The sequence below is a fragment of the Alligator mississippiensis genome, chromosome 3 (genome assembly GCF_030867095.1).
Source record: "Alligator mississippiensis isolate rAllMis1 chromosome 3, rAllMis1, whole genome shotgun sequence".
In the NCBI taxonomy this organism is placed as follows: Eukaryota; Metazoa; Chordata; order Crocodylia; family Alligatoridae; genus Alligator; species Alligator mississippiensis.
The window spans coordinates 98,199,665-98,227,612 of record NC_081826.1 but is presented as its reverse complement, the minus strand read 5'-3'; the positions used below and the strand labels follow the sequence as shown (position 1 = coordinate 98,227,612).

General features: G+C 44.7%; 1 protein-coding gene across 4 annotated transcripts in view; it reads right to left on the bottom strand.

Moving 5' to 3' along the window:
* The window catches only part of LDLRAD4 (low density lipoprotein receptor class A domain containing 4), a 479,210-nt gene that overhangs the window by 388,396 nt on the left and 62,866 nt on the right, over positions 1-27,948 (bottom strand). For 2 of the 4 annotated variants that reach the window (XM_019490348.2, XM_019490345.2), the window contains exon 2: positions 22,116-22,200. The exons of the other annotated variants lie outside the window; for them this stretch is intronic. The gene's annotated coding sequence lies outside the window, so the exon portion shown is untranslated. The remainder of the gene's footprint in view (positions 1-22,115; positions 22,201-27,948) is intronic. 4 annotated transcript variants of the gene reach the window in all.

Here is a 27,948-nt window from a genome sequence, read left to right as displayed (position 1 = left end):
AAGGCTTTATAGGACTAGTTCCATCTTACAAGAGAGTAGCTGTTCCTATATCAGTTCAATTCTTCTACCACCATCTAGTAAATGAGGTCCCCGTCTCAATTACATGTCTCTTCAGTTTTCATGCAGTGTACAGCCTTCATATGAGCGTTGGGTGCGATTTACAGACATTAAAATGGCAATTTAAAAAGAAGCAAAATGGGGGAAGAAAATAACCACTCGCTTCCTTATCATACGGCACTAAGCTAACAGTTAATGAGGAAAATTTACAGATTATAGCTAAATACTGCTTTGCATTTAATCCAAAAGCAGTCATGAAGGGTGTGCCTATACCGCTTCATGCTGCAACCAGGAACATACTCCCAAAGCCATCAATACTCACTCCTACTCTGTGCACACCAACTCCCCAAAATCAGGCAATTTAGCTATGTAAGTGCAGTGCTAAAAATGTACCCAGTACCACTCTTAGGGTCTTTATTCCAAGGATCTCAAACATCTACCATGTCTCATCTTCAGGATTGCTGCATGTTGAACACGAGCAAGAGCGTGGGTCATATTTCATAGAAGTGGGGTAGACGTGCTCCAAGCACCAAAGAACATGAAACACCGAGTCTCATTCACAGTCTAATATTAGATGAAGTTCCTGGTTTCACATTTTGATCTATATCCTAGCATATCTATTTCACAAAGGATATATTCAATATATTACACACCAGAAATGACTACCAGATACACAAGAACAAAAAGAAAAAAGGAATCAGAGGAGCAGTCTCATTTCTAGCCAGCCATCTGCAGATTCAATAAACATTTAATCCAGAAACAAGATCAACTGAGTGCAAGTAAAGTCACCCAAGAGGAAAACAAGAGAACCTAGGGTTTCCTGTAGTGTACAGGCCTACATGGAAATGCTGTCAACAACCTGGGGGAACTAACCAAAACACGATCCAAAAGGGTACCATAAAACCACAGGTCCCTTAGCAATCTCATCCTCCACAGCAAGAACACCAAAGGTTCAATTTCACTCTATCCCCTGCCCAAAAAACATTGTAATCTCAACAAGTCATACCAAATCTATCCCTCCCTCTAGGAGAGGACATCAGCTTCAAAATGTCACAGATGCACTACTCTCTTATTCTGACACCCCTTTGCTTCCAGGCAAAAATCACTGCTTTCCTAACCAGACAAGACTACAAGGTATAGAGTGAAGCATGCCAAACCCATGTCTAAGGCATTCTAAGTAAAAGAAATGAAACAAACTTCTAGAGCAGTTTTCCAGACATTTCATACTGGGACACAACTTTTTCCAGATTAGAATTGGCAGCACACTTCACTCACTGGTCTGTGGGCTGGATCCAATCTGTGGTTCCAACTGTTTCCCCTTAGGGACTGGCCAGGACCCAATCCCTCCAGGCAGAGGCCCAACCTCTGCGTGCAGCTGGCATGGCTGGGGCGCATTCAGACAAAGGGCCAGCCCACCCAGAGCCAAATCCAGCCCATTTTTCACAGCCCACTTCCACCACTGTTTCATCTCAGTACACCCTTCAGGAATCATTGCTCTAGAGTTAGACACAGTAAGTATCTATCTTTGGGAAATGCTGCATAAATCTTCTACAAGGTTTTCCATGGTAACCAGAATGATACTCTCAGTGCCAACCACTCCCCTCTTCTTCTTCCACCAAAAATAACCTACAACAACTCAATACTGAGACTTCCTCAAAGCAAAGCTTCTTTTCCCCCAAAAAGTGAAACAAGTGGAAGACTTCATGAAGCTAAGCTGGAACTTCACTGTTACCAACCTATTTTACCTGGATGATGACAACAGATGACAGTGTAAAACTGACACTGTAGCTTAACACATCTGAAATATCATTATGGTGGTTATTAATAGGTGGAAGAAAGGACAATCGCTGCATGTACGATTTTTTTTAACATTGTGTCATCAACAAATTGCTCCTTTGCTATAACAGCAGGGTAAGCTATAGTATAAAGACTCTACAGGAAACTGCATAAGCTGAAAGATGCAGTGTGCAGATTAATAGGATTAATAAAGTAACATAAACATCTGTAACCTAAACACACAAGTATAACCAAGAGAAAGGTTTAACCACATTTAACTGTATTCACACCTGACAAACATGCAATGTGCTGTTCTATCATTTAAAAAAAAAGGGTGGGGGGAACCATATTTAATTTCTATTTTGAGCTGAGGGTTAAGTAGCAAAAAGACAGGTTCAATGCACACTTCCCATGATAGGGGTTCCACCTATGCTGCCAAAACTGAAATAAAAATACAAAACATGCTGTCTTTTTCCATAAGAAATATTCTGGAGAAAGAAACTGGGAGAGAACCCAGTTTCAAGTCAGTAGCAAAACTACCAACACCAATGGGACCAGAATGTTACACTGAGGTTTCTGGCAGACGTTACGGCAGTTGTGCAATTGATGTCTGAGGAACTTTATGCATTCCCCAAATTGCGAGACCTGCCATGTCAGACGTGCATGGCAGGTCGTGAAATTCTCAGAATAGGGCACAGAAGTCCTCAAACCTCAGTTGCAGGACTGCCAGCTGCCGGAACAGGGGGCACCTGCATCTGGGATCAGAAAGCTCCTACTCCCCAGTTGCACTACCTGTGCATGTGGAAGCAGCAGATGGGGAGCTGGGAAATCCCCACTCTCTAAGTGCCACTTTCACAGGCACCTGAGAACATGAAAAAGTGGATATACAACTGAGGCTCCAAACTGCACGCCTTCCCCTAATATTGAGCTCAAAAGGCCCCAGACCTTTAAAAGTGGGCACTTAGCTGGGAACCCTGGCTGAATACCCACCTGCTTTACTGCATTTCCTTGGCACCATAAAGTTAACATCAGAGAGAAGTTCCCCAGTTTCAGACTCACAGTGCCCCCTCACCGGGCAGCTAGTTAAAAGATGGAACCCAATACAAGCAGAGGGGATGGGAAAACTCCATCACCAACTACACACCCGTTTTTAAAGAAGTCCCCAGCATCCTCCAGGGATAGAGCAAGGGATAGCTAGGTTCCAATACTAGCAATCAGATGATGATCATCATCAGGATGATTGGGCATGTCACACATTCAATTTATGGCACCATATAAACCAGCCACAAACATGTTATACATTTTTTGAGGAATATCTTTGTGGCTGATCTACCATTTTATGGCACCATAATTTCGGAAAACGTGTGGCATGCTGTTATTTCTGGTGTGATTAATACATTCATTGTACCAGAATGTAGGCCAGAGGCTTGAAAGTCTGAGGAGGGGAGGGGTCATACATTTTGTAATGTTTTGTCTATAACTATCTTAAGCCCTGACTGCTTCCTAAAATGTAAGGTAGAAAACATTTTCAGATGAACTCTCTCTAAACATATTACAGGCAAAAATGGCAGTCCTACTTATTGTTACGGTGGCTTGTAATGTTACCAAACATTAACCATTTTGGCTGAAAATGTCCATGCCAAATGTCTGCCTCGGGCACCTTGTTTTTTTGGCTGGTGGGGGGGGGGGGGGTTTGCAAAATTTCAGCCAAACCATTTGCCAGTTTCCATTAATATGAATAGGGAAGAATGCTGTTTTGCCTGTGTGAAATAAACCTTGATACTGTTTCTTTGAAAAGTCTGATGCTTTGAAGCTGGGGTGGTCTAAATATTGGGGGGGAAGGGAGGTGGAAGGGATGGATCATAATCTGCATCTGCTCAGTAGATTCTTGCTAGAGCTTAACTGCTGACATCTCAAAAGATTCTAGCATCACTGAGCACGTTGAAGGCATTCCCACTTCTAAGGATGGACAAGACTGAACATAAGAGCATCCCCACAAAGCAAATGAGCTCCTCAAAGCCTCCACAGTATAACTACACAGTCCTCTAGAGATATAAGGAGGAAGAAGGTTTTCCCTGCAAAGACTACACAGATCAGGAAAGTGGCAACATGACAGTATAAATCAATATAACATGTATAATTTAAGGAAGGTTCTCATTTCTATTCAGGACAGAGAAGACATTAATCATGTTCCTAAACTATCCTAAAACCTAAAAGGTTGCACAAGGACAACTGTGCTGTAAACTAACTCCAATTTTAGACAGACATGGGTGACTGGTGCCTCCTGGCTCTGGGGAGGCACCAGCAGCTGATTGCTGAACTTGGAAGCACTGACAGCAAACCAGAAGCGCTGCCGAAAAACCAGAAGTGCCACCAGTGCTTCTCAGGCGGGGCACTGGCCAGTGCTCCCTACTCTCCAACCAGCGAGGGCCAGTTTTGGGGGGAGGCACGTGCCACCCCTACACGTCGCCTATGTAGACAGGTAATGTAAAGTTATAAGTCAGACTGACCAGTGAGAGGATTATGTATTGTAAAATATCTATGGTTATCATATCCTTATAAAAACCCACAACCACCACCATCTACCCCAAGATCCATAAGGAAATGGCAAAATTTGAGACATCACTGCAGAGCAAGGCAGTGCCAAAACTAAGGATTCTTCACTACCAGTTCCTACTATTACAACCAGAAAATCCATTTTAAAGCAACTATCATTTCACAAACATATTTTCCTTATAATAGAAAGGCAGGGAAAGAACAGCTCCAGTAACCACACTTGTAACTAAAATATAGTTAAAAAAATCTATGGTTGTAAAAAGAATTTGATTAACCTCATCATGGCTACTGTATTTTCGCCACATTTGACCAAGAGTAATAAATGACACTCTGCCTTGCAATATTTCTTGGAAACCACAGTACAACTGACACTTACAGCTGGGTCCACATGAGCTGGGGCATGCCTTTGCAGCAGCACAAGGAGTAGTGGTAGTTTTGTGCCACAGTGCACACCCCTGCCCGTATGCTTTACACCCCTGCCCGTATGCTTTACACCCCTGCCCGTATGCTTTACACCCCTGCTCCATGTGCTATGGGGGGCTGGGGGTGGGGCTCAGGATGCCTTGCCTCACCAGGGGCTAGCCATCCACTATGCTAAGGCACCCTGTGTCCCAGCCAGCCAGGGAGCAGCATGTGGAGATGGGGTAGCAGGCAGCGCAGGGCTGGCTGCTTCCCCAGCTCCACGCCCTGTACAGCCCCCATGATGAGGCACCCTGCCCCCAGCCAGCTACTCTACAGCTGTCTGGGAGACAGGATGCCTCAGCGTGAGGCCTTCACGTGCCTCAGCTCAGGGCTGCCTGCTTCCCTGGTCTTGAGGCACCCTGCACCCCAGCCAGTCAGGGACCAGCTGGCTGGGATGCAGGGTGCCTCAGCACGGGGCCTCTACAGCTCATGCAGATGGGGCAGCCCTGGGCTGCCTGCTCTCCTGTGTCTGCATTTTTTCCTGTGCCCACCACTTTGGCATGGTTTGCACCACTTTTTTTCCAGGTCTTTTTTTTTTTGCTACTGGGAAATCCCAGTAGCAAGTTTTGCCCCGACACTGCAAATTAGCAATGCTGCACATTGATTAACATGCAACTTGTGCAGTCTTTGTCACTGGAAAGAGGTTTGCAGCGCCACAAACCACACATGCCTGCACATTCAGATACAGCCTATTAGGAGCAACATGCTGGTGCCCTGCTGCTATGCTGCTCTTAAGTGGTTGTTGCTATTACAGGGATGTTTGAATACATGGTATGAAAAATATTACAAGGAGAAATGTTGTTGATTAGAGGCTGTTGTTCTCACCCTGTATTGCTACAAATGCTCACTGACTATATGAAAAATGTTGCGCATATGCCAATCGTCCAACTAGCTACTGGTCTACCATACACGTCACTAGTTTTCATGGTGGGATAAAATCTAGATAACTAGACAATAATCAAGTATGGCAGAAAGAAGATAAGATACATTATATCGTCCCCTCCTGACAATTTAGGCACTTAATAAAAGTATCTTACAATCATATTCCTTATCATACCAGCCCCAGAAAGCAGTATTCACAGGATCATTGGGATCATAGGAATGAAACACCACCATATTACTAACTACATGAAATAAAAGTCATCTGGCTTCTATACTTTCAATATCCTATATGTTCTAGTGGCTTTTAATAGCAACACTAGTTAACACCATCAACATCTCCAGTGCAATGCCTGATAAATTAACCTAAACGTAAATGTTCAGGTTTTATTCACTGAGCAAGAATGGGTTCTGAAATTTAATATTCAGGGTTTTAAATTGAATAAACAAAAAGACCCCCAAAAAACCATGCGTCAGTGAAAACATTATTTAATACCTTGTATTTTGCAAGTTCTCATTCCATATTGAAAACCGGACACTGGACATTATAAAAATTATAAATAAATCTTTAATTTATGATAGTCAAAATAAGATAATATCATGAATTAGGCTTTTTACCTGAACAGTTAGGCTTGTCCGTGCTATGAGATAATTAGTTTTAAAATAAAAGGAAATTAGCCTGCTGTTTGTGTGTATTTTTTTAAATGTTACTTCCCCCTCCCATGGTGATCAAACACACCCTTTAAAACAAATGATCCAACCATTATAGGATCATCATGCACATAGGGTTATTTTTTTTCTTGCAAGTAAATATTCCACTTGATCAGTTTAACAACTTTTTAATTGCATAAAAAACGATTTGTTCATTAAAAGGGAGCATGCCAACACTCTCAAATGATTGCACCTATGCACAAACAGCAATGCTGAATAAAACTATGATAAAAAGCCTTGGTTGCACAAAGCATACAATGTTTTGCCTAATACTCCAAAGTACTGATGCCACCTTCCTTGAAAATACCTAGTCTTTTTGTCATTTGATATTCCTAAAGCAAAAATAAAAACGGGCTCCAAGACTGTTACTACTCTTTTTAGGACTGGCTTTATTTTCAGGCTATCACCTCCTGGAATTGAATCCTTTTGCTTTATTTTTATTAATATATGTTTCTTAATATGCTGTCATAGTCTTGATGGGGCAGTGGCTTCCCACACACAGACACACTGCCTCCTTTTGAAATCCCCAGTTGTTCCATGCAAGGAGCGGGCTACCAAACTAGGCCTTCTATTCCTTGATTATGCAACAGATGAGATCACTATAAACAAAGTCAGATGGTTCCAGAATGGAAATCAGGAATTTTGAGAGCAAGAATTTGTTTTCTTCTTACTTTAAAAATTGCTAAGCAAGCATTTTTATCAATCTACAGGGAGAGGTGAAAGCTCAATGTATGTAGCAGCTAACTAGCACCAATCTCTGAGAGAGAGAGGGGAATATCATAAATAAAATTTACAGTATCATTTATCATCTCACTTCTGTTACTTTTATGAAGCTGGCATGCTCTCAGATATATTCGCACAAACACTAGGAGATTCAGGGTTAAGGATTCTGTTCCATTTAAATGAATGACAACATACTGACACTGTTGCAGGAGCCTGAGCAGCTTGCGTTCACACACAGGAAGAAATCAGGCATAATTTGTTAACAAGAGTTTGTGCTTTTTACATGTTACATTTACTCACATGCACAACACATATTCTACATGACAGGATCTATTGAATTATGTAGATAGTTCTACATACCAGGGTCACATTTCTACTTATTGTATAATGTAACTCTTAAATCATACTTTGAATTAACTGTACTTTTTCAGATGTTTTATTTCACGGGGGGGAGGAGGGGGCGCGAAATCTTCAGTATAGTGCGCTGGGTTTGGCCATGTGACAAGACAGGAGTTATAAACCTTAAGTCCTCAAACATCACATGGTGGGCAAGGGGATGGAATCACAGTAAGTGCAAGAATTTAACTTGTCCACCTCCATCACTGTTCAAATGAGTATCAGTTTTCTGGCTTATCTGCAGATAAATCTAAAGGCGTCATGTCACCCTGATAAGCATGTCATTTTCCAAAATATGAATATGAACCAAACAAAGGTGAGTGGAAGAGTTAACAATTAAATATAATAAATATATTTTTAAAAAGCTATTACTTAATGACACCATGACATAGTGCCACAAATTATTCTGGAGAAAAATTACTGATGAGTCAGGCTATTCTATAATTGGGGCAGCTAACATATGACTCATAAGTCTAGCTTCAGGTTCAGTTCCAGAGAGATAGAAAAGTCTGTCAATAACAGTGGTGACCCATAGGGGCTGCACATGCACCCCCTGAGAGCACCGATGCACCCCCTGACCAGCCATGCTTGCCGCTTAGGTGATGGGCATGGGGGGGCACGTGGGAGGGCCAGTGCCCCCCTGCAAGTGCCAGCTGGGGAGTGGGAGTGCCATGGTGCTCCCGGAAGCAAACACAGCGATCGGCCGCCTTGTGATCAGCCGTGTGGGAACTCCCCCCCCCATTCAGTAAGATTGACCATAGAGGGACTCTTCCCCCCGCAGTCAGAAAGATCGGCCATGGGGGAGGACCCCACCCCAGTCACTGACTTTCATAGATTTCGTAGACATTAGGGCTAGAAGGGACCTCGGAAAATCATCGAGTCCAGCCCCCTGCCCAAACGGCAGGAAGTCAGCTGGGGTCATAGGATCCCAGCAAGGTAAGCATCCAGTTTGCTCTTGAACGTGTTCAATGTAGGCGTTTGAACCACCTCCGGCGGCAGGCTATTCCAGACCTTGGGGGCTCAGACAGTAAAGAAATTCTTCCTTATGTCCAGCCTGAAACGGTCTTGTAGTAGTTTATGACCATTCGACCTAGTCGTCATCCCTTGGGGCGCTCTGGTGAACAAACGTTCCCCCAGATACTGGTGATCACCCCTGATAAACTTATAGGTGGCCATCAGATCACCCCTGGGCCTGCACTTTTCCAGGCTAAAGAGCCCCAGGGCTCTCAGCCTGTCATCATAGGGTCTGCTTCCCTGACCTCTGATCATGCGCGTGGCTCTTCTCTGGACTCTCTCAAGCTTCTCCACATCCTTTTTGAATTGTGGAGCCCAAAACTGGACACAGTACTCCAGCTGCGGCCTCACCAAGGCCGAGTACAAGGGGAGAATGACGTCCCGGGATTTGCTTGAGAAGCATCTATGGATGCAAGCCAGCGTTTTGGTCGCTTTACTAGCCGCAGCATCGCACTGCAGGATCATGTTCATCTTGTGGTCAATGATGACCCCCAAGTCTCTTTCTTCCATAGTGCTAGCCAACATAGCACTGCCGAGCCTATAAGGATGCTGTGGGTTTTTCTTCCCAAGGTGGAGAACCTTGCATTTATCGGCGTTGAACACCATCAGATTCTTGTCCACCCACTTGCTGAGCCTGTCCAGGTCAGCCTGGATCACCCACCTGTCTTCTGGTGTGGATGCTTTGCCCCAAAGTTTGGTGTCATCGGTGAACTTGGCCTGTCCGCTTCTGACTCCAGTGTCCACATCATTAATGAAGATGTTGAACAGTATGCGTCCAAGGACAGAGCCTTGGGGGACCCCACTGGTCACAGGACACCACAATGAGCGACTTCCATCAATTACTACCCTCTGGGTCCGACCCCGGAGCCAATTTTCCAGCCAGTGGATCGTGGGGGACCCAAGGCGACAATTGGCCAGTTTCTCCAAGAGGTGATCATGGGAAACCAGATCGAAGGCTTTTTTGAAGTCAAGATATATGACATCAATCTCTTCTCCCTTGTCCAGGTGATAGGTCACCTGGTCGTAGAAGGAAATGAGATTGGTCAAGCAAGACCTACCCGCAACAAACCCGTGCTGGCTATCCCTTAAGATGTTGGCGTCGGACAGTCCATTAAGGATGGCCTCTTTAATAAACTTTTCTAAGATCTTCCCCGGGATAGAGGTCAGGTTAATGGGCCTATAGTTAGCCAGATCCACTTTCCTCCCTTTCTTGAAGATAGGCACCACATTGGCCTTCTTCCAGTCTTCGGGCACTACACCAGAGCGCCAAGAGTTTTCAAAGATCCGTGCTAGAGGCTGGGCTATGATGCTCTCCAGCTCCTTGAGTACCCTGAGGTGAAGATTGTCAGGGCCGGCTGACTTGAAGGTATCCAGCTTCTCAAGATGTTCCTTCATGAAGTCAGCATCAATGGAGGGCAGGGGATCACCCCCACCCGGACTTCCTTGTCCCATAGCGGGCATGGGCATCCCATGGAACTGATGAAAGACAGACGCAAAGTACCTATTTAATAGGTTGGCTTTTTCCTGGGCGTCAGTTGTCAGTTGCCCCATCTGGTTCAGCAGGGGTCCAACGTTGCCCCTGCTTTTCCTCCGGCTCCCCACATATCTGACTTGTCGCTGGGAGGGCACATGCCTTCCCCCCCCCAACTAAGATGGCACCAGTTACCCATGATTGATAACATAATGCAATAACCCTGTTTTTAAAGCTTATTTACTTATAAAAGTATAGAACACAACGTGTTATCATGGTGCTCTGGCGAGGTGCCGGAGGACTGGAAAAGGGCCAATGTGGTCCCTATTTTCAAAAAAGGGAGGAAGGAGTACCCAGAAAACTACAGATCCATTAGTCTTACCTCAGTCCTGGGGAAGTTCTTTGAGAAAATTATCAAGGAGCACATCTGCGAGGGACCAGCAGGGGAGATCATGCTTAGGGGCAACCAGCAGGGGAGATCATGCTTAGGGGCAACCAACATGGGTTCAGTCGAGGCACGTCCTGTCAGACCAACCTGATGGCATTCTACAACCAGGTCACAAAATCCTTGGATGCAGGTATAGTGGTGGATATAGTCTTTCTGGACTTTAGGAAGGCCTTCAACACCGTCTCTCACCCCATTCTCATTAAAAAATTAGGCGACTGTGGTGTCAATGCCTACATAGTCAGATGGGTCGCAAATTGGCTGAAGGGCCGTACCCAGACAGTGGTGGTGGATGGGTCTTTTTTGACCTGGAGAGATGTGGGCAGTGGGGTCCCCCAGGGCTTGGTCCTTGGGCCCACACTGTTCAACATCTTCATCAATGACTTGGACGAGGGAGTGAAAAGCACCTTGTTCAAATTCACAGATGACACTAGGATGTGGGGAGAAGTGGGCACACTGGAGGAGAGGGACAGTCTGCAACTAGATCTGGACAGGTTACAGGGGTGAACAGATGAGAACGGGATGGGTTTCAATACTGACAAGTGAAAGGTATTGTGCCTGGGGAGGAAGAACCAGCAGCATACCTACAGGCTGGGGAACTCCCTCTCATCACCACAGAGGCAGAAAAGGATCTTGGAGTCATTACTGATTCCAAAATGAACATGGGCCACCAATGTGGGGACGCGGTCAGGAAGGCTAACCGCACTTTGTCATGCATCCACAGATGCATCACAACCAGGTCCAAGGAGGGTATCCTCCCCATCTATGCGACACTGGTCAGGCCGGAGTTGGAGTACTGTGCCCAGTTCTGGGTGCCGCACTTCAGGAGAGATGTGGCCAGCATCGAGAGGGTCCAGAGGAGGGCCACTCGCATGATCAGGGGCAGCAAGGCAGGCCCTACGAGGAAAGGTTACAGGACCTGAACCTGTTCAGCCTCCACAAGAGAAGGCTGAGGGGGGATCTGGTGGCCATCTACAAAAAGGCCAAGGGGGACCAGCAGGCAATGGGAGAGTCCCTGTTCCCCCAAGCACTACCGGGAGTAACAAGGAATAACGGCTATAAGTTGACGGAGAGTAGATTCAGCTAGACTTTAGGAGGCACTACTTCACAGTCAGGACAGCTAGGATCTGGAACCAACTTTCAAGGGAAGTGGTGCTGGCTCCTACCCTGGGGGTCTTTAAGAGAAGGCTTGATGTCTACCTGGCTGGGGTCATTTGAGCCTGGTTTTCTCTCCTGCCCAGGGCAGGGGGTCGGACTTGATGATCTACAAGGTCCCTTCCGACCCTACTTCTAAGAATCTATTTCAATATTGAACATCTAGGGTAGGGACAGAAATTATACATAAGTGGGTATAAGTGATCGGAAACCAGTTCAAATCTGTAATACAACAACTTCAGTGTACATAAACCTCTTTCAAAATGGCCAAAACCAGTTTAAGATAAACCTGGACGGATGTAGTATTGGGCTTAACTGATTTAAGTTAAATCATTTTATTGAAATTCTGGCCCAGATCTCCTCCAGATTCAAGTAAACTCACAGACCCCCAGCATCCTTGAATGCTTTGCACCTCCCCCACAAACACCCCCTGGCAGGGTCAGCAGGCTAGCCTTGGCCCAAGTTACCTGCTCCAGCTGAGCAGGGATGTGCTCTTACACCCCTCAGCTTCTGGCCTGGGTCACTGCAGGCATGTGACTGCATTTCCAAAGTGAATGTCTGTTCACTTGCTTATCGGCTCAATCTCCAGTTTAGACTAACCTGCGAAGATTGAACTGATTCAGCCTCAGGCTTTTTGACTGCCTGTACTTAGCTGTAGTGACCATCTGTAGTATCATCTTTCATATATGTTAATAGAAAAAGGTTAAAAAGCATAGCCGATAATCTTCAGATACTCCTATTTGTAGTACAGACAGCGAAGTCCCACAGACTACACTTAACCTGTCTAAAGAGATTCCTAACAGTCTTCCAAAGAATTACAGAATACTAGATTTAATGTCTACTGCCTGAGCAAAGCAAATTAGATGCTTATTACTAAAATTACAAAGACATTCCCTTTCTAAAAAACAAAACAAGACAAAACAAAAAAAATCAACCATTCTTAAAGATTATGCAATGCAAAAGAAAAGAGACATAAAAAAATGTTTTTGCCAAATGATCCCACTGCACAGGAATCAAGTATGACTCCAGCAAATCATATCTCAACTCCTGCTCACACAATCAATGCCATGTCACAAAATAACTTCACATAGGTTTAACACAGTGTATTTGGTTCCTACCACAGCTCCTTCCCTCTGCCTTTCATCTTTATTCCATTTCTTTCTTCATACCACATGCAAAAATTAAAGCCTCTTTTACAAAATTCCTGTTCAGGGCCAAAGGATGTCTCCCACAAGTTTGTTTTTAACATAAAATAGATTTTCACATTTTTATTCTTATCATACAATTAAAACTATAGACTAATGCAAAACAAAGGCATAAAGATACATTGTATTAAAAACCTAATAGACTGGTAAATGTAATGGATTCAAAAATGTCCTACAAAAATCCTATGATACTATTAAAATAATTTTGGTGCCCATTGAAATCCTTCCAGTCAACCAGCTAAAGAACTGTAAAACAAAGCTCATTTGCCAAATTGCTGTTCATAAAATAGATGATAAAACTGTGACACCAAAATCTAATGCAAGTTCTTCTAATAGGGGTGTAGGTTGTAGCCGTGTTGGTCTAAGGACATAGGCAGACAAGGTTCCTTGGGTGAATCTGATGTCTTTTATTAGACCAACCCAAATAGTTGGAAAATAATTATTAAGCAAGCTTTCGGGTTCAAAAACCCTTCGTCAGGCTAAGGAAGTTACAGCAGTTGGTATGTGCTCTTCCTGAATGGAATGAAAAGTAAAGAAGCCAGCAGCTGGGCTGGTATGACGAAGGGTTTTTGAACCCGAAAGCTTACTTAATAATTATTTTCCAACTATTTGGGTTGGTCTAATAAAAGACATCAGATTCACCCAAGGAACCTTGTCTGCCTAAGTTCTTCAAATAGGAATTCTATCCATTAACTACTGAATTGCCAAAATGTTGCATTCCATAAAAACTCTATCTTCCTGTTTCTTACACATACACAGTCATATCACAAATTAATCTTCACAACAGCCCATTAAGACAGATAATTATTGTAATTGTTGTTATTCTTCCATGTGGGAACAGAGGTACTATTACATGACTGCTCAAGGCTACATAGTGAGTCACTTTCAGAGCCAAGATAAAAACTTTATAGGAATCCTGCCTACTCATCCCATGCTCTGATAGCCGGACGGATTTTTTCACATGTAAAAAAGAACCAGGATTTTGTTCCGTTACAAATGTAATGGAAAATAAGTGTTTATTACAAACCTGTTGGAACCTTGAAAACCAAGACAGGGAAACAAAGAAAATAAAAATAGATTCTCTAGACAGAAACTTTCAACTTCCTAAGGTGAGAGATGATGGATGCTTGGCACTTTAAATCCCTTCATGCTAAGGCAGGCCTTAGTTTAGAACAAACAGCTTTTTAAACATCCTGAAAGTGCTTCCTCTTCTAAAAATATTGACTTCCTGCCAACATCTGTTATGAGGATGGCCCTCTGGTTTCCAGGTGACCCCCACACTGGAACTGAACACACTGAAGCGGTCTTCCTCCTGCTCCCTAATTAAACAGCCTGGGGACCATGAGTTCACAAAACAAACAGAAAAGAAGTGTTGCTGCACATTCTCTACAAAAAATAATATAACATGGCTTGATGATACAAAACAGCAGAAAATGCAAAGCTTCCTTCTTGTGTGGAATCTTGATGGAGCAGCTGAAGGAAACTGAGGACATCTACAGAAAAAAACAGTAATGAGAAACTTCTCATGGGATTCTCAAATGTTGCAAGGGTTACATAGGTACAAGCTGTATCCAAAACTGGCCAACTCAACCTCACCCCATCTAATTCTCAAAGAAACCTGGTAACTACTTTCAAAGCTGACCAGGAAGCTTAGTAACAGAGATCCATTTGAAAACAGTTTGTGTGGATAAATACCTGTACAACATTTATAATATCAAACCAGCTATATGAACAATTAAGCTGGAACTCTTATGATAAATGGTGTGTGTAGCCCCAAAATAAACCAAAAGCAACACTTCTTGTGGTTGTGAGATTGGAGTATTTCCACTACCAACTAGAATCTAGAAGGACAAGTACTTGAAAAATAATGGAGAAAAAACACAAAATATATTGAACTTTCTATACTACAAAGGTGAAACTCTGCAGAGAGTTTGGTTCAGTTATGTTGTCTGCACAGATTCTATCACCCTCAACTGACTGCCCTGAGGGCCATTTGCAGGAATGAGGGATGCACTAATGTAGGGGTGGACAATTATTTCAGCTGGACGGCCACTTAACGAGTTTTGGTAAGCTATCGATGGCTGCATGAGTAACCCCTCCCTTGGCAGTCCTCACCTTCCCCACCCCCCCCGATCACCATATTGGGACTGGAAGTCTGGCCCCTGACCCCTGACCTTTGCCACTGGAAGTCCCTTGCCCCCACCAATACTCCTTTCGGGAGGGGGGATTGCCATCTTAGAACCAAAAAAAAAAACAAATCATACACTAGAAGTCAAACACCTACTATAACATTTTATTACAAAAAATATTTTTGTCAGGATTTGTGTTTGCATAGTCTATATAGAGGTGATTGTATAATAACTCAAAAATAAAGACCTACTTTTATATATTGTGTGGGGGATGTGGGGTGTGGTTATAGGTGTGTGTATGGTGGGGTGTGGGAGGTGTGTGTATGGTGAAGTGTGCGGGGGTGTACGGTGGGATGCAGGGGGGGGGAGGCATAGGGTATGTTGGGGTGTGCATATATGTAGGTGGCAGTTGTGAGGACAGGGTGTGGGGACGCTGATGGTGCTTGTGGCCAGTGTAGGCACTAGTGCCTAGCAGGGCATGCCCCCAGAGAGTGCTGCACATGGGGGAGGGGGAAAGAGCAGCCTGCCCGAGCCACTTCAATCACAGGGGCTCGGCACTGTGCACCTGCAGCTCCTGCACTCACACCAGGGCAGAGAAGGTAGCTGGCTCTAGCAGGGGGCTTCCCCCGGTGTGAATGTAAGAGCTGAAGGTACATGGTATAGAACCCTTGCAATAGAGGCGGCTGGGCAGGCTGCACTCCTTACCCCCATGCACAGTGCTGGCCAGAGCTGTGCCCCACCAGGCGCCAGTGCCTGCACTGGGCACAAGGACCCTGAGTGCCCACCTCCTGCTGATGATGCTGGAAGCAGGGGCTGCATGCCATATGAGGGGATGTGTGGGGGATTCCCACAACCCCACCCTCCCTCACACCCACACTCTGCCCAGCCAAATTTCATGCTCCTGCTGCCTCCACCCAGCTGCAGCTCCACCACCCACTTTGCTTCTTTTGGTAAAATGGTCCAATTTGCCTAGGCCTCTCTGAATCCTAGCCCCACCCTCCAGCATACCTACTACTTTCCCCAGCTTGGTGTCATCTGCAGACTTGCTGAGGGTGCACTCCATCCCATCCTCCAGGTCACTGAAGACATTGAACAAAACCGGCCCCAGGACTGACTCCTTGGGCATACCACTAGTAGTGCCAACTAGACATTGAACCCTTTGAGCCCGACAATCCAGCCAGTTTTATATTCACCTTAGTCTGTTCATCCAACCGCACTTCCTTAGCTTGCTTGCAAGAACGTTGTGCAAGACCAAATGGAAACCCTTGCTAAAGTTACATCTGCTGCTCTCCCTGCTCTATAGAGCCAGTCATCTCATCATAGAAGGCAATGAGACTGGCTAGCATAACTTGCCTTTGGTTATGCTGACTACTTCTAATTATTTTTAAGAACTTGGAGAAGGTAGACTCCTTGAGGACCTGCTCTATGATCTTTCCAGGAACTAAAGTGAGGCTAACCATTCTGTAGTTCCCTGGATCCTCCTTCTTCCCTTTCTTAGAGAAGGGCATGATACTTGCCCTTTTTTCCAATAGTCTTGGACCTCACCCAACCACCATGAGTTTTCAAAGATAATGGACAGAGGCTCTGCAATCATATCAGCCAAATCCATCAGCACCCCTGGGTGCATTGTGTCCAGCCCCATGGATTGATACACTTGTTACTTCTGCGCATAAGTTTTCACAGATGCATTTATTGCTGATCCATTAATTTACTTATGACCTACACTTATTTAAAAACCAGAGGTCTGATAAATAAATCACCTTGAAATCAATCTTAAAACTCTGGGATTGGACGCTTCTTACACAAAAGTGATCACTTTTAATATAAAAAAGTGAACATGCACATTATAGGTGGGCAAAATATCCAAGGAATCAATCCCATGCTACTATTCTAGGTATAAAAATATTTTAAAAAGAAACCATATTAGCTCTCTTATACCTTAAGAAGGGGACTGAAAACCTGGTCGTATTTCTGAAGAGAGGCACAGCCCAATGTTCAGAAAAACAGAATGGGAACCAGGAAACCTCTAACAAAATGCTCTTTCTTTGAAAAAGTTAATGAATATTACTGTTCCTGTTATAGCAGTGAGTTCCATTATTAGCTTCTGACTATATATTATGTAACTAAGTCTAAATTGTAGAAGGGGTAAAGAGACAGCATATTTCTCTAAAGCAGTAGTTCTCAACCTTTTTGGACTCAGGGGTACCCCTCCATAATTTTTGTGAATTGAGGGGCACCTAATTACAAAAGTAAATGTATAGGTTACAGTGCTAAGTTCCTTTTAGAGGAATCTGGCAGTGGAGATGGAAGATCATCCAGGCAGGGACAAGCCCGAGCCTATATTTATATGCTTAGTTTATCTATTTACCTACTAACACTCTCACTTGCCTCCTCACACATCATGACACCCTTCAAAGGATCTGGCGGCACCCCAGGGTGCCCTTGCAACCTTGCTGAGAACAGCTGCTCTACAGACTTTTATCTGTAATAAATCGCCCAGTTGGAACCTCTGCATGAATCTTTACATAATTCAGGGTACATCCAAACATAATGAGTTTTCCTTTCTAAATTCAGCAATACTTAATATGACCATTCTGAAAAGACGACCAACCCCCAAAACATACCCATAACCTCCAAATATATGTTTTGCCAACAAATGATGCTCTGTTATTTCCTCCTTCTTTCATGAGTAGTATCTGAATCTTGGGCTGCCCGCTATTAAGAAGAAAGGAGAGTGAAATAACTCTCATCTACCAAAAAACCTCCTTAAGGGCTTTTGTAGGACAGGATAATTCATCATTTAAATGAGTAGATTCTAAGCCACTGAGGCAAGACCAGGTGAGTCATGAAGAGTTAAATAAATCTACTGAAATTCAGCAGCATTGCAAGCCATTCCAGACAATGGTTACTATAACCTACACTAGATGTCCTCTGCCTAAGCACCAATGTGACTTTGTGGACTGCTGAGACTCAGTCTGTTGCAACTGGCATAAGTTGCCACAGGCGAGTAATCACAAGAAACTGACCTTGGCAAAAGCACATTTTACACTTCACTGCTGTTCAACTGTGTTAAACTAGAGAAGGGGGAGAGGGAGGGAAGGAGAAAAAGAATGAGCAGAGGGTAAGGGAAAAGAAGGAGAAAGACGATCACAGCAATTTTCAGCCATGCCAATATTTCACTGCTGGGAAAGGGTCATCACTTACATGAGGAAACCAAATGAGCCCAGCATCATTTTCAAACCACTCTTTAAAAAATTCAGTACTAAATTAAGACTCACTACTGCCCAATTCTTTCTCTCCAGGACTAAAACAAACAACATATTTGTGAGCCAGATCATTTTTACTTATTGCTATGCACTGAACTAGTAACCCAAAAAGCAGCATATTTCTGCGCTTTTTTTCTTATAGAGTATCCTGGGGTCATCAGCAAAAGCAGATATATGAAGATTAAGTTCAACTGCTGAAGTGTGAAGCAAGAGATTCCAATCCTGATTTAAGTGCAAATCTCAGCACAACCATAACCACAAAGTTGCTCCAAAAGGCCCCATAATGGGGGGGGGGGGGGAGAGGAGAGGAGTCTAGCCATCTAACTAGTGGCCTGCAGGCAGTTAATATGCAGTCCATGTGCTCCAGTGTCCATTTCTCCTGCAGCCACATTGCAGGAGGAGGGCCCAAGGGTCTGCATGCCATCAGCTAAGCCCATGTGCCTACAGCAGGGGTGGGCAAAATACAGCCCATGGGCCAGATCTGGCCCACCACCTGATTGTATCTAGCCCATGGGCAGGTGGCCACCAACTCATAGGATCCAGCCTATAGGTGGTTGGCAACTCCAGCTCCAGCCACCATGTTGCGCCAGGCAGGCAGGCCAGCGTTAACTGTGCAGGGCAGGCAGAACTGCTTCCGCGCAATGCTATAAGAGAGGCATCAGCTGTGGACCCAGGCAGATGCCCCAGTTCCCACCCGGAACCTGCTGGGCATGTCCACAGGGATACTGGTGCCCACCTGAGGCTGCTTTCTGCCACACCAGACAGGTGGTGGCATAAGCTACGGACTGAACAACTGTCACCTCCTCAAAAGAAATGGGACTTTGCAGCCCTGCACTGCAGCCTTAGGTTCCCAGGATCAGTGCTGACCCTCAGCCTTCCCATACTTCTCCATACATTAAGGATGCCCTCTTCAAAAGCATCAACCTTACAGACACTCTGGAATCAACCATTCACCTCTTAAGAGATGTGTGGAGGTGAAGCAAACAATTCAGGCTCTGTAAGGATTTCAAATGCCAATTACGCTCTACTTAGCTAGCAAGTGAAATCTAGACAAAATAATAGATGGCTACATGTGCTTCCTCCCCTCCATTTCCTCACCACACCTGAGAACTCTTTTGGCTCAAGAAGCAAAAGATCACCTGCTTCTACACATGGCTTCTCTCCTTTCTTTCTTGTTCAGCCAGTTCCTTCCTTCTTTCATTTAAGCAAGAGCCTTCCACTACAAAAGCAAAGGCACTCTGCTCCTCTATCCTGCCTGAGATTCTTGCGTCTTTGTGAATCCCTCTGTCTCCCACATAGCCAGCAAGAATCACGTAGAAGACCCAGGATTAATATTAAAAATCTTTATTCTGTACTTCGATGTTTCTCCAAACCCCAGCCCTTGCAGAAAGAAGTTGGATAAAACTGGATTTACCTAAGTGGATATCCCATTGTCCCAAGACATTCCCTCGTGAATGAAAGCCATGAAAGTTTAACAGCCCTCCCTTGTTGTCACTGTGGGAGATATGTGATACCACCTTTGTGGATGTGCACTTAGCCATATGCTGCCAGGGCTGTCAATGACCCACCAATTTTATAAGATCAACCAGAAATCATAAACTGTTCACAGAGACTCCTCAATTAGCACTCATGGTTTTAAAGAATGAAAGCAGGGTTGCTCAACCCCCAGCCCACAAGCCAGATCTAGCCCCTGACAGTATCATCTAGCCCAACATTTCTCAACCCATGGGTCACAACCCAAAAGCGAGTCACAAGAATATATGAAAGGGTAGCGAACAAACATTTAAAATGGATCAACAAACTTTAAAAATGGATTCTCCTTTAAAGGAGAAAAATGAGGAAAACTTTTTTTCCTCGTAGACTGTCAGAGCTCCAGCCTGCAAGAGGCTGCTTGGGGCTTCCCTTACCCCACACACTGTGGGGCTGGAGCTTGGGGGCAGGGGCCAGCAGGTTGGGAGTGAGAGGCACTGGGTTGGGACTGGCCAACGTTTACAAATGGGTCCCAGTACAAAAAAGGCTGAGAACCACTGATCTAGCCCATGGGGCTCTTTGCAGGCTGTAGCTCTGTGAACTAGATCAGACATGCAGGACAGCATAGGGCCCAATCCTGGTAAAAGGAGCAGGGCAAAGGGAGTACAGGAACCAGAGCTCAATCCAAGTCAGGCAGAGATGGAGTAGGGTTCCCAGAGCCTGACCTTAACCAGGCAGAGGTGGTACGGGGTCCTGGGCCCAATCCCAGTGCAGAGGGGTTGGGCCAGGCCTGATCCAGCCCACAGACTGGCCCCATGCCATTCATTTGAACCATGCCATTCAAAACCATGAATACCAGAGCACTGCTGAAATAAAGCAACCCTGCGTCTAAACTGTGCACCTGGATCAAAAAAGATTCCATGTCAGCTGCATGTCTAAACCATGTTACTTAATGCATTGGCCTGCTACTCACTCACTCACACACACACACACACACACACACACACACCCTCAGAAAATCTTGAATTTTGGTGATATCAAGGCTGAACACCAGCCATGAGGTGTTCTCTGGGCTACCAAAAAGGTTCATCCTTCCCTGTAGTTTGCACCAGCATCCAAATTCCTGGAAAGGATAAGATTAATTCTGCCTACGGGCAGCTGTTCACAGGCATGGATCAAGTTTTACTCTGAAGGCCTTTAATGGTGTAGGTCTTAGATAGGGCTTAGGCTTTTAATGGTGTAGGTCTTAGATAGGTCTTGGGTCTTGAGGGTCGGCAATGATTTGAAGTTGCAACATCTTGTGCAACAGGATGACGCAAGTGGAAGAAAGCAACCAGAAAAAATTTATCAAAAGCTAACCAGATCCCCAAGGTGCGTGTACATTCATTGTTACTACCCCGACAATATGAGTTGCTTTCATTTTACACAAGAGAACCCTTATTTCACAGCAGATGCTTTAACCTGAATTTCCCCAATACTAAGTGAATGCCCTTCCTCCCAGCCTGCAGTCAGTCAGCTCCCCCTCCCCCTACAACCCCAACTCTGTTTATCTCTGAAATCCCTACTGTTAGAGCTGTTCCACTTTGTATAGTTTACCAGATCTTCACTGAGCCAGAGAGTAAAACACTGAGGGCACCCACACACATGCCCGACACCTGTTCCAATGCATGCTAATTAGCACACGTCAGAGTAGATTCGATTGAGTCTACCGGAGTGGGGTAAGTAATACACTTCAGCAGCCTTGCCATCTCATGTATTCAGCATCCTTGCACTTCAAAATGGTGGCAGGGGCGCTTTAACTAAAGCCTGTCAACTAAGCTTTTGTTAAAGCACCTCCACTGCCATTTTGAAACGCAGGATTCTGAACACACAAGACACTGTGCACGCTTGAATCAGAGTGGCTCCTGAGAGCTGCTCAAATTAAAGTGCCCCTCCTCCCAACCCAGAGCACATGTAAAGACACCCTGTATCTACAGCCAGCATACAAGACACTGATGTTCAAGTCCCTTGTCTAAGCCCTTGTCCCAGAACAGGGACCTGAAACGAGGCCTTCCAACATGCCAGGTGAACACTGTTGATCACCGAGCTATTGATTTTCTGGATTTCCTGGACCTCAGAAAGTTTTAACCAAATATAAATAATTCCACAGAATAGGTCTGTCCTGCCAAGTTGGGAACTTGTAGCACAAAAGACATAACGCCAGTTTTAAACAATTAGGTAATGAGTGTGTGGGTGTAAATAAATACACACCCACATGTATATATACACACACACATACATACGAGATCATGACATACCTTAAATATGATGGTATGTTGTGGTTTGAAATATTATTAGCATGGTTTAAGTTGATTGCATTATTCCAACAGGAACATCAGAGAAACAAAATAATCAACTCACCCAACAAGTTGTGAAAACTGAAGGATGTGTCCTCAGGACTAACACAATCAGCTATTTTCTTGTAGCTGTGAATATAGATGGCAATCTAGTAGAAATAAAAGGAAAAAAAATAGCAGGCAATTCTCCCAATACCTCAGTGCTTTCACAGCCCTTGAGAACCACTGCACTAGTCTGAATAGAGCAGTCAGGATAAAGTTTTCAGAAAGACTCCAGGACTGCATTGTTGTTGAGGCGCTTTAAACAACAGCATCAAGAGACCAGTATCTTCCACTCAGCGTGTTATATGCCTCTCTCAACTCTCTCATACAGCAGGTATACAATGATAAAAGTAAAAGGCCTGAAGTCTTTAAAACCAAGTAAAACAGAGCTCTCATTTTCTACTTAAATATAATTTTGCAATGGGGAACTTGAAGCTGTCTAAGCTTACACTGCTTATATGGTCTTTGACCAGCTTCTGTCAAAAGTAGGTATAAAGAGGGTTGGGGGGGGGGGGGGAGGTTGTTTTTTATTTATTGGGGGGGGCGTTGCAGTGGAGAGATGACAGATTTGGGACTTCACAAAATCAATGATGCCTTTAAATTTTTAGCCAAGGCTATGAAAAATATGTGATGTGCCTTTCCTAGCCAAAGACTGTAATTCAACAAACAATTGCATAATTTAACAAATAAACAAATTACCTACACTGCTTGGCTGTGTTGTATCATTTTTCAGTCCAGAGAACGATGCTGTACGTTAAGTATACTTGATCTTCTGCAATACCCTTCTACTTTGGGATTTTATTTTTCAGTGGAACTTGCATTCTGACTTTTTCCTCATTAGCATATTGTACCATGCATTTTTGCAGACATTTATGCTGTATTTTTTCAGCTCAGTGCTGATACTGCCTTTAAATGCTAAGCAATTTGCAAGTAAACCACAAAAGCTTTTCCTCAGATTTCATAGGCATGTGTGCTGCCTCTCTCTGCACCCAGGCCTTGCCAATATGTAGGATTAAACTACTTTCCAAGGTTGAATAAGCCACCATCTGTCTATTTTGTGTGGTGCTGTGCGCCATCCGGGAGACTTGTCCCTCAGAGCGTGTTTCCACCATATGTCACTCTTGAGTGATCAGCCATGCCAAGACATTTGGGAAAAAAATGACAGTCTAGCTGGAAAATCCTCTTAGAATTCCACAGGACGTTCGCCAAAGCTATATTTGTCAAATAGCTCAGTCCTCCCTAACCTCTGGCAGTATGGCTGAAACTTTATGGATCCATTTTCCCGAAGCAGAACGCACTGTAATTCAGATGATGCAACTACATTTCACTGTCCATAGCATGGGTACTTTTTAGTCTGCCTCAAGAAACTCAAGTGTAATGCATCCTGTAGACAGAATCCAGTGGGCAAACCTGGAAAGGTTTGAGATTATATCAGTTCTGCTTCTCATAATAGCAAAATTAACAAGAATAAAGAAAGAAAGAAAAATTGCAACATTTAGCACATGCATAAAACAATGGAGACTGCCACACCACCTTATTTCAGGCTCAGGATAGTTTCTGAATATGTGGCAGTTCCTAGAACTAGTTTACAAACTCAGAGCAGCATTGTTCCCAAAGCCAGTTCAAGGTTGCTCATTTGCTATGACTCAACTGACTTTCAAAGGCACTTGGTTATGTAGCAATTAGTAAAAAATGAGGACTCTACTAGATCTACTTCTTACTGGTAAGGAGGAACTAACTGAGAATGTGACAACTGGAACAGATGAAACCAGTAACCACAAGCTACCTGTTTGAAATCAGGTATAGGTTTAGAGAGGGCAGCAGTCCAAGTATTAGATTTCAGAAGAGTAATCTATGGGAATAAGGAACTTTGGAGATGAGTACAACGAATAAAAATATTAAAGTCTACAAGAGACTGTACATAAACTTTTAAAATTTACTGATTTAAAAATAAAGATTTGGATTGATAGTGACAAATGTGAAAGTAACCAAACAAGGATGCCCTGTGTGTATTAAAGCATATGAAACAAAAGGCAGCAAAACACCAAATGAATTAATGTTCACTAAAAGGGATTGGAAATAGACAAAATTTTACAAATCCTCCCAAAGATGGAGGTATTGAAAAAGACAATGCATTCAGTTAATGAAGGGGAAAGGTGATAAATAAGGACGTGTGTAGACGAACAGGAGCCCTAAATCGAAGCGGTGGGTTTAAAAAACACCGCTTCGATTTAGGTCTGATTAAAACCCCAAGTTGTGCACACACCCCACTGAATTACCTGCCTTTCTGGCAGGGAAGGGAGGGTGAGTGCCAATGGATGAAGTAGTCCCTGGGCTGCAGGGGGAGGAGGGGTCTGGTGTTTCCCTCCGCAGCAGCGGCAGCCCCGCTCAGTAGCACATACCCACACAGTCCTGGGGGGCACTGAAACCGCACCTGGCTCAGGCAGTCCTAGGGGGCACTGAAACCACGGAGTGAAGCACCGGGCCCCGACGCAGCTCAGGCAGGCTCCTGGTGTGGGGGGGGCCGCATGATCAGGCTTGCCACTTTTCTTGGGCAGAGTCTGCTTTCCCGGGCTGCTGCCAAGCTGCCTGCAGGGCTTCCTGCAGAGCTGTGGAACTGCATGGAGCCCGGTGCTTCGCTCCGTGGCTGTAGGGGCAGCAAACTAAAACTCCTCAAAGGAGTTTTAGTTTGCTGCGTCCCAAGTCATTTAAGGCGCATTATGCCGCCAAATTTCCTACAGCGGCTGGAATTAATGCTGAATATGCTGCCAAGGCATGCAAACACTGACACCATTAAAGCAGTGCAAAAGCATTTAGCCCACTTTAAAGTGTCATGTACACACACCTCTCATTTAATCTATACAGGGCCTAAATGACCAGTTACAAATGGTTGATGCACTGTACTTTTAAAATATGTCTCTATAAAATATAATTAAAGAAAAGGAGGCTGAAAAGCCAAGAACTCCCTGTCTGAACTATTGTCAATAACCAGATAGGGATATTTATAAAATAAGCAGTATTCAAATGGCCTCTGCTAATAGGTATTTTACAGTACTAAAATAATGGAAATGAAACCAAAGAAACACCACACACACGCCCCCAAAAAGTCCCCAAGTACATTATTGATTACTTTACTGGGGAAGGAACAAAGGGAATGTAAAACAAGGAGGAACAGGATTTACAAAAATTAACCACTTGCTCATGTAACACTCTCCTTTCAATTTACTGGTAATGATTTCAAAGGCAGTATATTTTCACAGAGTTTAACTCTTCCTTGGCCTAGGCACAGAGAAAATGCTGCTCTCTCTGCTCAGCCAAGAAAAACTGAACACCTGGACACCGTGGCGTAAAATTTCAGGTGGCCCATTGCTCAATATTAAACTACTAATCTGAAGTTCATTTTTTCTGCTTGACTGAACTGTCCCTACGCCCCTTCCCTCCATTCACAGGCCAAAAAGATCTTTCTGTTACATACATTGTAATTTTGGTGATATATTTCACTGACTGTCTACAATTCCAAATGAGAGTAGAAGAAAGCGAATTAAATCACTCTGTGCTGTAAATTAAGAAAAGGGGTGCTCTGGTGCAAACATTTGCTCAAAAAAGTTCACAAAACATGTCTACTGTTAAACCTACTACGAGCTGTGGAACAGCTAATATAAAGATCCTCTTATATCGGGAAGAATATACAAACAGTATACGGGGGAAAAACACTGACATGGGAAGAAAGAGATGTGTCTGGTATTCTCTCTGTATCTTGAGTGTCATCATGTGTGCTAATGTCACTTGCTTGTCTCACGCTACTTGAGACCCAAGAAAAGGGACTCAGTCAGTCTGATGTCTTTAGAGAAACTCTGGTTGTTTCCACTGTATTTAGCACCTAAATTGAAAAGAGTCATAAAAGCACATTTGAAAAACTATTCCCTAAAAAATACTCAGTAAATCTAAAGCAGGCTTGTCCAACATGTGGCCCACCAAGGCATTTTCTGAGGCCTGAGGTGCTGCGATGGGAAACAAAGGTAAACAGAGTTTACTTTCGTTCCCACCCCTTGTCCCTCCCCCAGCCCCAAGGCAGCTTCCTAATGGCTGCTGAAGGGCTGGGGAAGGGACAAGGTTCCCGCATGCACCGCATCAGCTTGATGATGCCGACGCGGTGCGTGTGAGAAGAGGAGTAGCCATGTGCCGCTCGGGACAGGATGAGCCCAGCCGGAGCAGCAGGGGCTCAGCTGCACTTTCCCCCTACCTGCACCTGTCAGTCCCGAGCGGCACATGGCTCTGCCGCTGCCTCTGCTGGCTGCTGCCGACCCGGGCGGGTCTGTCCCATCCAGAGCAGCATGCAGCTGAAGCCGGTTTCCCACGTGCTGCTGAGGACGGGAGGAGGCCAGCCAGGTCGGCACCAGCCAGCAGAAGCAGCGGTGGAGCCATGTGCCGCTCGGGACTGACTGGCACAGGCAGGGGGAAAAATGCAGCTCAGCCCCTGCCGGGCTCATCCCGTCCTGAGCGGCACACGGCTCCGCCGTCGCTTCTGCTGGCTAGTAAACGTAAATTTGGAGCAGGTAAATATCTTTGTAAAAATACTCCCCACCCTCGAGCCCGGTCCTCCCCTGCATTAGGCCCAGGCCCACTCCTCTCTTCCCCCTGCTGCTGTGGCAGGAGCAGGCCCAGACTCCAAGCAGCAGGAGGGAAGGGGAAGTGGGTCTGGACTGGGGGGGGGCGCCCAGGGCTCCCCCCCACACTTGCTCCCCCTCCCCGTCATTCTTGATGGGCAATTGGCTAGTATATACATGTACACACATATAGATACATATATACAGAGAGAGAAAGAGAGGCATCTCATTTTAAATCACAGAAAAATACAGATTTGGGGTTTCAATCAGAGAATCTGACATTTTTTTAAATTATAGAATTTGCAGTTTTTAAACAAAGGACACATACATTGAGGCTGCTCCAACATTCTGTAACTACAATGCACGAGAGCAGATTTGATTAATCGAGTCTGCTAGAGCATGGTAATTACATGGCAAAATGTGACCCGCGGGTCAGATGTGGCCCACCAGACCATTCTATCTGGCCCACAGGGCCCGCCCAAAATTTAGAAAATTAATATTTATCTGCCCCTGGCTGTCTGTCACGCGGCCCTCAATGGCTTGCCAAAACTCAGTAAGCGGTCCTCTGCCCAAAATAATTACCCGCCCCTGCTCTAGCATCATGTGCATCAGCATCCCCACGCTGAAAAATGGTGGCTGGGGTGCTTTAAATAAAATTTGATCAACAAGCTTTAGTTAAAGTACCCCCCCCACTGCCATTTTTCAGTGCAGGAATGCTGATGCACATAATGCTCCAGGCACTTTAATTAGAGCAGCTCTCAGAGCCTCTATAATTAAAGCACATTTCCCCCCGCCCTCCTCCCGCAGCATGCATATAAATGCCTTTAGGCTAGAGACAGACATTACACACAAACTAGTTTAAGTGATCAGAAACTGGTTTACACCTGTAATAGAACAGTTGTTCAGTGCACATAAGCCAGTTTGAAAATGGCTGAAACAGGGTTGAGATAAACCTGGTTGAATGTAGTATGAGATTTAACTGATTTGGGTCAAACAGTTTATCCAATGTCTGTCTGAGACCCCTTGCTGATTTAAGATAAACCAGACACTCCCAGAATCCTGGCATGCTCCCTGGGTGGGGCGGGGATCTCTGCTCCACGGCAGGGATGGCCCTTCCCCTCTGCTCCCTGGCTAGAGCTCTGGCAGAGCCTGCAGGTACAGCAGGGTTTCCCTCTGCCCTACCCTCCGCCCCCTCACTGCTTGCTGCTGAAGCAGGCATCCCCCTCCCTCCCCTCCGCCACAGCATGG